Source organism: Sinohyriopsis cumingii, chromosome 13, assembly GCF_028554795.1.
Source record: "Sinohyriopsis cumingii isolate HCF-2022 chromosome 13, ASM2855479v2, whole genome shotgun sequence".
Lineage (NCBI taxonomy): Eukaryota > Metazoa > Mollusca > Bivalvia > Unionida > Unionidae > Sinohyriopsis > Sinohyriopsis cumingii.
This window is the reverse complement of record NC_142973.1, coordinates 66,471,137-66,481,603: the sequence shown is the minus strand read 5'-3', so window position 1 is coordinate 66,481,603 and position 10,467 is coordinate 66,471,137.

Below are 10,467 nucleotides of genomic sequence, written 5' to 3'. Positions count from 1 at the left end.
CAGATAAAAGGAAACTACTCTTTATGGATTATAATCTGGTTTTGAAAGCCACATTTGCTGATGAAAACTTTTATTGTCTAAACTAATAGGGTCATACCAGCTAGGAACGTTCTCTAAGCAACTGAAAATAGCAAGTAAATTGTTTGTATATGTAAAATATATGTGTTAATTCGAGATTTCCAAAATTAGTTAAACTGTATTTGCATTCATTCAGTGTCTGTATTTGCCTTCATTCAGTGCCAGTCTTCGTTTAAGAAACATACAAATGGACAAATATCGGAGCAAATCTTGTTGCTCACCACCGAAACGAAGGTTAAAAATAAGCATCTGGGATGGGAACACGGTTACATTACAATTTTGAGTTGTGACCCTTTCCTTTAACTTCCCTAAATGATTTATAAGGAATTGGACTCTTGTGAAACTGTCGCCTTGGGGTGGTGGTGGTGTGTGTGTTATACAATCGTATGATATAATAGGCGACAACTAGTAAAATTTAAAAATAGAAGGAATCACCAAACCAAAGGTTAAAACTGACAGTGATTCGTTCTGACAAAATATTTTACACATTACATAAAGCATCACCATAGGACTTAAAAGTCATGTTTAAAAATACCATATGATATCGTTCACAAATATTAATTTTGCTAAGCAAGCGCTAAGTGAATGAAACAAAGAGTTAGAATGACTCGAGATACACAATGCATGAGAGGGATAAATTGTCAAAGTTAAAACGAAAAACAAAATGATATCAAGAACATATTATCATCGATTCAAAGTTCTATATGTCGACTCTTTCGATTTTGAAATTTAAAGTAATTGATTATTGTATAGCCTTAAATCATAAGTTATAATGATGCTCCATATAAAAACAACTGAATCCAGGACAACGAAAACAACTGAATCCAGGACAATGGAAACAACTGCATCCATGACAATGAAAACAACTGCATCCATGACAATGAAAACAACTGCATACAGGACAATGAAAACAACTGAATCCAGGACAATGAAAACAACTGAATCCAGGACAATGAAAACAACTGAATCCAGGACAATGGAAACAACTGAATCCATGACAATGAAAACAACTGCATACAGGACAATGAAAACAACCGCATACAGGACAATGAAAACAACTGCATCCAGGACAATGAAAACAACTGCATCCAGGACAATGAAAACAGCTCAGCATCAGGTTTCTCTGCATATGTCAATTCAATCCACAAATGCTGCAGGACTAATAGTTTGTGGAGGAATTGATTGCTTACATGTATTTTATAGCTGGCTATGTAGGATAGCGAAACTATTCTTCAACAAACTAAATATAGCAGAATCTATGTTATTCACAGTTGAAGCTGAACAGCATTTTAACTCATATTTGTACGATATTGCTATCACACCTGAAGTTGTACGATATTGATATCACACCTGAAGTTGAACACAAGGTGCATTCATTCACAATATGACTCTAAATTTCAATTTTAAGTAGAACAAAATGACAGTTTGTTTCGAAAGTGATGTCGACCGCGCGACTAATTTCAAATTTAGCTGGGAAGAGTTATGGGCACATTAATATTGTTTATTTAGATACTGATGAATATGTGCTTATGTATTTAGTTTAGAATACAACATAAATTCGGTTACTTTCTTTCTTATAGTGTATTTTTGTCTATATAATTAAGCCTTAGGAAGAATAAGAAAATGAGCATATAATAAAAAGGTTACCGCATTTTTTAAAATATGAACTGGTTTTATCAGATGGATATACTGCACTCTCAAGGTTGTGCAGTACATCTATCCGAAACAACTCGTTCATATTTTTCGAGACAAATGCAATAACCTATAACTATTACACTGTACCTGCTCAGTGCATGACGCCAGTTAAAAGATAACAGGTGCAGAATCTGAGCTTATATGACACACAGTACTAATGATCTGGAAAAATGGGAAGCAGCCTGGAAAAGGGTGAACATAAAATAGAGTATATATGGGTTTGGATGACCAGGATTGGTTAATAATGTAAGATATGTTTTAGGAAAAAGAATCTTTTGAGAGCTTATCCTAGTTGCACGTGAAAAAAAAAATAGAGACATTGTTTTATTGATGGAATTTCAATCCTTTAACATTCTTGAGTTTGGAACACTCATTACTAAAATCAGCACTTGACTCTTTGGTGCCGTATTGAAAGCACATGTTTCAAACACATGCAGACCCAGAAAATGTCGCGGCTCATATCCTTTCCTCTGCACAGAAGCTGACATCCAGGTTTCATCTATACTGATAAATATAAGTTTGATCATGAGCTGATTTTTTTTAATATCATGGTGTTTGCATAGGTTACTATGGGAACTGAATAAGTCCTTTACAGACTGTTACATGCTTTTGATAATTGAGAGTGGGATTATAGATATTAATAACATCGTTCTACACAAACACGACAATGCAAAAATTAAATATTATGCTATTGATAATGGAGCCATAACTGTAATGGTGACTTAGAAAGGTCAAGGTCATATATCATGCATCCTGATATACCTATTTTACATGGCTGCATAATGAGACAAGACATGTTATATGGATGAGTGATGGACAAATTAGATGGTTACAGATAAATTGTGTAACATTCCTAATGTCAAGGAGATACGGTGGATTTCTGATAGTTGATTGGAAGATATAAACCATTTACATAACCATTTAAAGACTACCCCACTGCTACAGGGACGCTTGTACCAGATGAAAACGAATTATTCCCCTTTAAAAAATAAATGATTGTAAGGTTACTAGACCAAATGTACCAAAACACCGCATGCACTGAAAAAACAACAACACAAGAAATAGTTTATATATCAGAGAAACCCAAAGCTTTACATAAAGCTGAGTATGGCAGCATTCAAATATATATATACATGTTTGAATAGCAAATTTGACTAAAGACAAACCAAGCGAAGAACAACTTGCAATGAGTTTAAAGAAAGATTTTTTTTCTTCATCAAATTGACGATGATTCAGCTGTGCGATAAGAGAATGACAAATGTCCAGAAGATCATTCCAAAGACATATACCGTTTCCTAGGAAGCTGATGGTTGGTGCTTTCCAATATTAAATTTAAAAGAAAAAACTAACTGAACCTGCCTCAAGCGAACAAAAATGTACCAGGAACTTCAAGGAAAAGCATCTCTACCAATTAGAGTGTTTTGTGAGTTAAACGAAAACCATATTCGTACATGAATGACAACGGTGAAAGGAAAGTGTACAAAGGAATATCAATATGCATTAAAAAGAGAATTTAAATTTAGAGATGTGCAAAAATCGCTTATTTAATCACAAAGACAATTACCAGCTGATTCATTTAATCAAGTCATTATATGTATAGCATCACGATGAACACAGCAGCTTTGTAAAGGGATTATGATAAGAAACTTTTGGGTTGAACTTATTTCAGTAGGGTAACATAAATGCTTTAAACTGAAATGTGAAATCAGCCCACTTAAAAAATTTTTTTTCGCTATTCAGTATCACAGTATCTCCAGTCTCTGATTTCATTCCATTCCGTTCTCCTCCGTGCTATAAATAACACTTGCAATATCTCTGCAATCTTTGATCAAAGGGTTTTACACCTATAATGTCACGACTCTATGGTCTTAAACGAAATCACAGTAAAAACGAAAACTAACACGTTTTCTCAAATTCAACAATTAATTTATTTCACTACAATAGAAAGTGAAAATTTAAAAATTCCTTACATTATTGTCAGCTAAATCTCAAATAGTCCTAACAGGTCCATCGCATGTCCAGAAATATAGAGTGTTCTGAATAATTTCCAGTGGTTTTTGAATGAACTCAAATATTGAATGCGCCGATGTACCAGTAACCTTGAATATGCCAACGTATCAACAGTTTTGATGTATCACAATATATCACAATGAAATAAACCAGAAAGTCATTGAATGTAATCGCAATATTTCCAAAATAGTGATTTAGTCCTAAAAGTTAATAAGCTTTTTATAATTCCAACTAACAACGTAAATAAATAAATTGTCTCAGATTATAATTGAACACAACTAAAAGAATGAATCCACCAGACAGAATTAAAGTAGGAATAAATAATTATAATAATTATGATGTAAACAAACTTATGTACCTCGCAGCCTGACCTATGTCACAAAAAACATTTTATGAAAAGTGCAAATTCTGCCTATTGCTTGACACTAGTAAGTAATTTGATGCACTGTGATCGCTGTAAAATAAACACACTTTATTCTTATTTTCTTATTCTCTCCAACTCATCCTCGACATTCTTTTTAATGAACCATGTCTAATAATTTTCACTTCAATTTTGGTCCTTAAATAAAACTTGTAGGATCGCTCCCTAGTCACGTTATATTTAAGGTTGTCAATGCACATTACTCGGGGCTTAACGATAAAAATGTCTCTCATTATAACCATATAATGTCTTTCAGGCAAATCTAGCATTCAGTATGTTTCTGTAATGGCATGTTACGCTAAATGTTATGTTCTATCTTTAATCAGCATGAAATAAATACTTGACTCGTTATTCAGTGCTGAAGTTAGTCTCATAGCAGTATCATAGTCAAAACAATTACCTCTTTAATAATAAACCAGTTTCTGACATTCTCTGAAAATCGTGCAAATTAGATTGTTGTATACCAACAAAATATTTGTTCTATACTAACGTTCATCCTTGATTGATCCTGTTCATCGATAACATTGCTTACGTCACTATTACGCAAAAGACTACAACTTCTTAGCTTTTCTTGTACAATATAGGTTGATGCCATTCATGCTAATCGATTTTCTATCGAAGTGATCAAATAGAACATGACACAGAAAAACGTCATATTGCTGTAGTAATTCAAAAGAATTGAATGATTTTTCTATTATAAATATTACCAATGTGTAAGATATACTTATTTAAATCAATAGAAACGAAGGCATTGATTCCACTAAAATAATGGCTCTTTATGTTCGTTTCAATGTTGCACACTAGAAACTTATTTTTAAGAGAAAACCTTGCATGCTCTACAGGAATATAGTTTTACGAAAGTTACTCTAAATTGTGATTGCAAATCACTTGATTCCTGGAAATACACATTTCTAGCAGAAGAAAAAATATTGGCTTTCCCTTTATGTACCGTTTAAAAGGTAAACGTTTACTTATAGACAAAAATATTTATTTTTGGACTGAATACATTAAATCCTCTTTCAGCGATACATTATCGGTAATCGGTATTCCGTTGAAGTACAACAAATATTTGCTTTCAGCGTACCAAAAATAGAGACAAGATCAGAATAAAGGACCAATCAGATGTTAATTTATTTTGAAAATCAATTATATGCTCCCAAATCTTGTTTAAAATGCTGATATTGATAAAAAAGTAATGAAATAGAAAGAAAAACGAAAAGCATTAAAAACATTTGTGAAGAATTAGCAATGTAATTATATTTCTCGCTTTCTAGAGCAAACTTTATTATATATTTTGCTTTGTTTCTTATGTATGATTAGTTTTTAATCTTCACAACCTACTTTTTGAAATCCCCCAAAATACAGGAAAAATATATCGTCCAATACTCGTAGGAAATATCATATATCGTCAATTACTCTTAGGATATATACATGCCTTTGTCTGTACAAATAATCCACTCAGATATGCATTGTTTTGCATAGAGCCTGATGGAGTTAAGATCCTGTTCAACAATACCCATATAATAGTTTGCTACCCTTATATTCATTCCATTCGTAAATTGCTCAGTGGAACGAGGCAGAAGTGGGAAACAAACAAAAACCTCAGGGTACCAGACTAGTTTTTTTTCTTCCCACACTGGTTGTTGCATCGTGCGAAAAGTTTTCATGAATGAAAATGTGAATGTTCTTTTAATCAATTAATCAATCGAAAAGTTCATACACACAATAAATGTTGACATTCTTGCTTTTGGTCTTTTTATTAACGATTCCAAAGGCTTAAACACAATTCTAACACGGACAAGAAACATCATTTACCAAGAATACATACATGATTAAGGTTTAAAAAATTCGTTTCTCCCTGTCTTATATAACGAAACACGAGTTAGGTAAGTTCGTATTTTTAAAGATTCTCAACTTGCTACACTTCATTGTCAGATTTGTGAATATATTACAGCATATACTCGTAGATCTGAAAATGATTGAAGATAAGGAGGGAGTGGATCCCACTCATCCTCCAAATCATTCTTTCATTTTCCATCTTACCAAGTCAGAATAGTATTAGCTATTCAGTGATAACACTAAAATGAAACTATTAACATTCACCGTATGATTATGCTTTATTTTGGTCTTGATCAGAGACTAGTGTTATGGTTTGCAAATAATTCAATTCTTTGATGATGAGTCAAGAAGACAAGTGGAAAGAGTAACTGGGAGAAGCATGAGCACCTATCCAAGAAGAGAGGATGCTGTCATAGTGGTATAAAGACTTGAGTGGCAGTTCTCCACCTACATTGACTTCTTTGGAAATGAAACGCATCGAATCACTCTTACAGCAGAGTATGACACTTCCTCTTCATGAACTGACTTGACACATATTTTTTTAAAGGAAAAGGAAAGTGTTAGCTCATTGCTTAGTAACGACCATAACATGGAATAATTTGATTCATATTGATTACCTCATCTGAAAGACGATATAATATATTTCACAGGAAGAAATGCTCCGTCCACTCAGTTCAGAACTGTCAGATTGCAGTAGTATGAACAATATTTTGTTTTTTTCTTCATCAATGAAACCGCGAACTCCCATTAGAACATTTACTTGTTTTGAAAGTGATATTTCTACGAATGATGCAGATATATTTTGTGAACATTATGAATATCTATTTTGCTTAGCTCAAGCGCTTACTGTCCGTCGATGACAACATGACACTGTACTACACCATTGATGTCTAGTCTTACACCGCAACGTTGCCAAACTTGAAGAAACGTTGTTATGTATAGCTATATTGTGTGCTTAACTTTTATCCATGGCTTTGGTTGTAAATGTCCCTGGTTCTAGATTGTATTTTAAGATAATGGGTTGTAAACATGTTGACCGGCCTTTTGACTTAAGACTGTTCTGGAAGAGAGGCTACGTCTCATATCCTGGTTGTCTTATTGTGCCTTAGGTGTTTATGTAAGGAAGAGACAAACATATATTATTCATTCCTATTTTAAGATCAATATGTGGAGCTATTTACTGTGGTGTTCAGATATATTTCTGCAGGACTTATTTAAATTATTCATTGGAATTACAATGTACTCATTGACGTTTGGACTAAAATACTATTTTGGGATTACATTGTATTGGAAATTTATTCAAAAACATTCTGGATTATATTATTGTGATACATATTGGTTGTTGCTACATCGGCACATTCAAGAATATAATTTTTTCTAAACACTCCATAATTATGAACTTGTCATAAAATATATATTTTTTTGGTCATTTAATTCGAAGTACTGTAAGTTCCTCTAACATTTTCACTTTTTAACTTAGAGAATTAAATTATTTGTTGATTTTACTAAACATTTTGTTTTCGATACTTTCTGTTACCTGTTATCTATTTTAAGAATATAGAGTGAGTGATGAAATGTTTGTGTGAAAAATTGTTTTAAAATAATCTTTACTCTATCACCCTCTCTCTAAATTTTTTAATTTTAATAAGGGTGTCCTGTGTTCTGCTTTCTCTAAATGCTTCACCTAGGGATGTTGTCCTTTACGTCCGCATCTTCACTTTTGATGGATATATTTATTCACATCTGCGCTTTCACAATTAAAAATTACCCCCATGGATATTTGTGGGTATATTGTGTAGAAGCATTCATACTCATGTGTGTGATAGTGTGTAGGTATGTTTGAGGATATAATGTGTGAGTTTAACCTTTCTCTGTATTCTACCTTTTGCCGGTCAGTAAGTTACATTTACCTTTGTTCCAGGACAGTTCAATCATGTTAAATCTATGGACTAATTTTAAATACACATTGTCCATGGTGCGTCAGTTTTGTCCTCAAAACCAACCCATTTCTGGGGACAATGGGAATGTTAAGAACTCATTTTAAATTTACCCCATGTCCTCAAATTGTCATACTAGTGTCAAATATGTAGTCATTGTAACAATGAGTTCCACTATGGATTAATCACAGGTGCATAAAAAGTGTTCGCGGAATTTTCTTAACTCGCTGCACCAATCGCTAAACATGGGGCCTCGAGTGGCCGAGTGGTCTAAAGCGCTCTCCTTTACGGATCACTCCATCTCACGTCTGTCTGCATGGGTTCGAGTCTCGGATTTGGCCAATGTGGGTATGTGGAAAAGCTTGCCAGTAGCTTCTCGTGCGTCAGTGGTTCTTTCCGCCATGTATAGCCATGTATAGCCTATCGAGTGCTGAAAACGGCGTTAAACCCCACAACAACAACAACAATAACCAATAGCTAAACAAGTTGCAATGCGATTCACTGATAATAGCAGAAACGTTGTTGCGGACCGGGAAAAATATGAGATTGCAAGCTTTTCAATCAAATCGACGTCAGTTATGGCAGTTAGTGACTCGACAGACAAAGACGGTTTGAGTTATATTACCATCTACAGCTACAATGCCAGCTCCGGTTAGTAAAATCATTAATGAAGCTGCTCATAAACGACTGTCAGATTCAACGATTGCAAATCTGGCATTGTGGAGTGGATTTGGACGCGAGTGGCAAAGTCACCAGAGCCCTCGCGCAAAACGATTGCGCAAATGACTTCGCTCAAAAGGAATTAGACAAAATAAATAATGTAGATACGATTTCGCCAAGGCTCAGTTTAAAGATATATCAGATCACGCATTTGACGTGGGTGCAGCTGTGTTGGTGGATCGAAGCAAAAGAGAAATTCAATAATATTCGTATGGACCCCCTTCAGTTAAAAATAGAATTGCAAGTGCAAAGCACGTCTAGGCTTTTCTTCCATGTGATACATTCTTGGAAACTGAGGGGAAACTAGCTCAGAATGACGTTGGAAGTACAGATTATCCTGCCAGTACCCCAACTGGATTTGTTAACAATGGTATCTTGAGGTTGTTTAACAGTGCTCGTTATTGAATCAATGGAAAATAAATCGAATATAGTTTTGACAACGTCAATGTTACCACGACGATTTCCGGGCTCGCCAGATAAAGCGATAATCACGCGAGATCAGCTGCTCCAACTATGATGTTTATCAAGGATACATATGTTAATGCAGATGTTCAACCGTGTTCAATTAGACGAACTCGAAACTTTGCAGGCAAAGCTGATGTATAAGTACAACCTATAGTTGTAGACCCTAACGGCTCTTTTAACAATGATTCGCACAACACCAAGGACAACTTCATTACAGTTTTCGTGTGCAATTCCCCTCAGTCACATATTTGAGTTTTGTAGCGATATTCGCAAGGTTATTTTCGGAGCCAAACATACAGTTACATTAATCCATAAGAGCAAAGCCATTGTTACAGTTTGGCGTGGTGTAGGTGCCGCCGATGGTAGAGTTGTATGAGAAACATTTATATTGTGGATGCCTGCGTTAATCCCTTCAATAACAACATAATCAATTTTTTTTATATCGCTTATGCAATATGAAAGCGCTTCAACGTTGTCGTTTCTCGCACATACCACAGACTTGCTCCCACCGAGTACTATTGTGGGACATTGCAAATAAGTACCAAACACGGTCTTACCACACCAGCACATGTGTTTGTGGCGTTTCAGCTTGAAACTCGAGACAATGTCCAAACTGGATGTAAGATGATTTTGAGAAGTTAGACGTGACTGAGATTTCTTTGCAGTTAAATGGTCGTCAGGATCCCTCTGAAGAAATAGCATGACAAGACGCGCAATCATATTGCATGCGTGTATCCCAATCTGAGGTCGTATATGGACCGACACCAGAACATCGCCATTGGTTTGCAGATTTCCCAACATGATTTTATCACAATGAGTTGTTCAGACAACCCGGTGTTGACATGTAACGGGTAGGTTACAATGGTGGTGGTCGTCAATACTATGCCGTGAATCTTTCTGACATGTCTATCGTTGGAGAGCGCCGGTGGTCGAATCCTTGATCCGCCTGTGGAAAATTCATAATTTAAATCGTTACCTATTTAAATAATAATGTTCTATCAAGAACTGAAGGCAGGCTTGAGTAAAAATCAGCTGTGAAAAATGAAGAATAAAATGCAAAGAAAAAACAATTATGAGGTCACATTAAAACTTTTTCCAACAAAATTAGTTGGAAACGTTCCAGTGTGGTTGACCCAACAACAACTTGGACAGTTTAACACAGCCAAGCATAAAAACATCCAAAAATATGCTAAAATTATCCAAATTTGAGGTAATGCAATTACAAAAGACTGGTGGAATATTTATATTCCTTGCAGCCATTCCAGTATTGTTATCAGCAGTGGCTCCAGCGGTGGCAAAGGC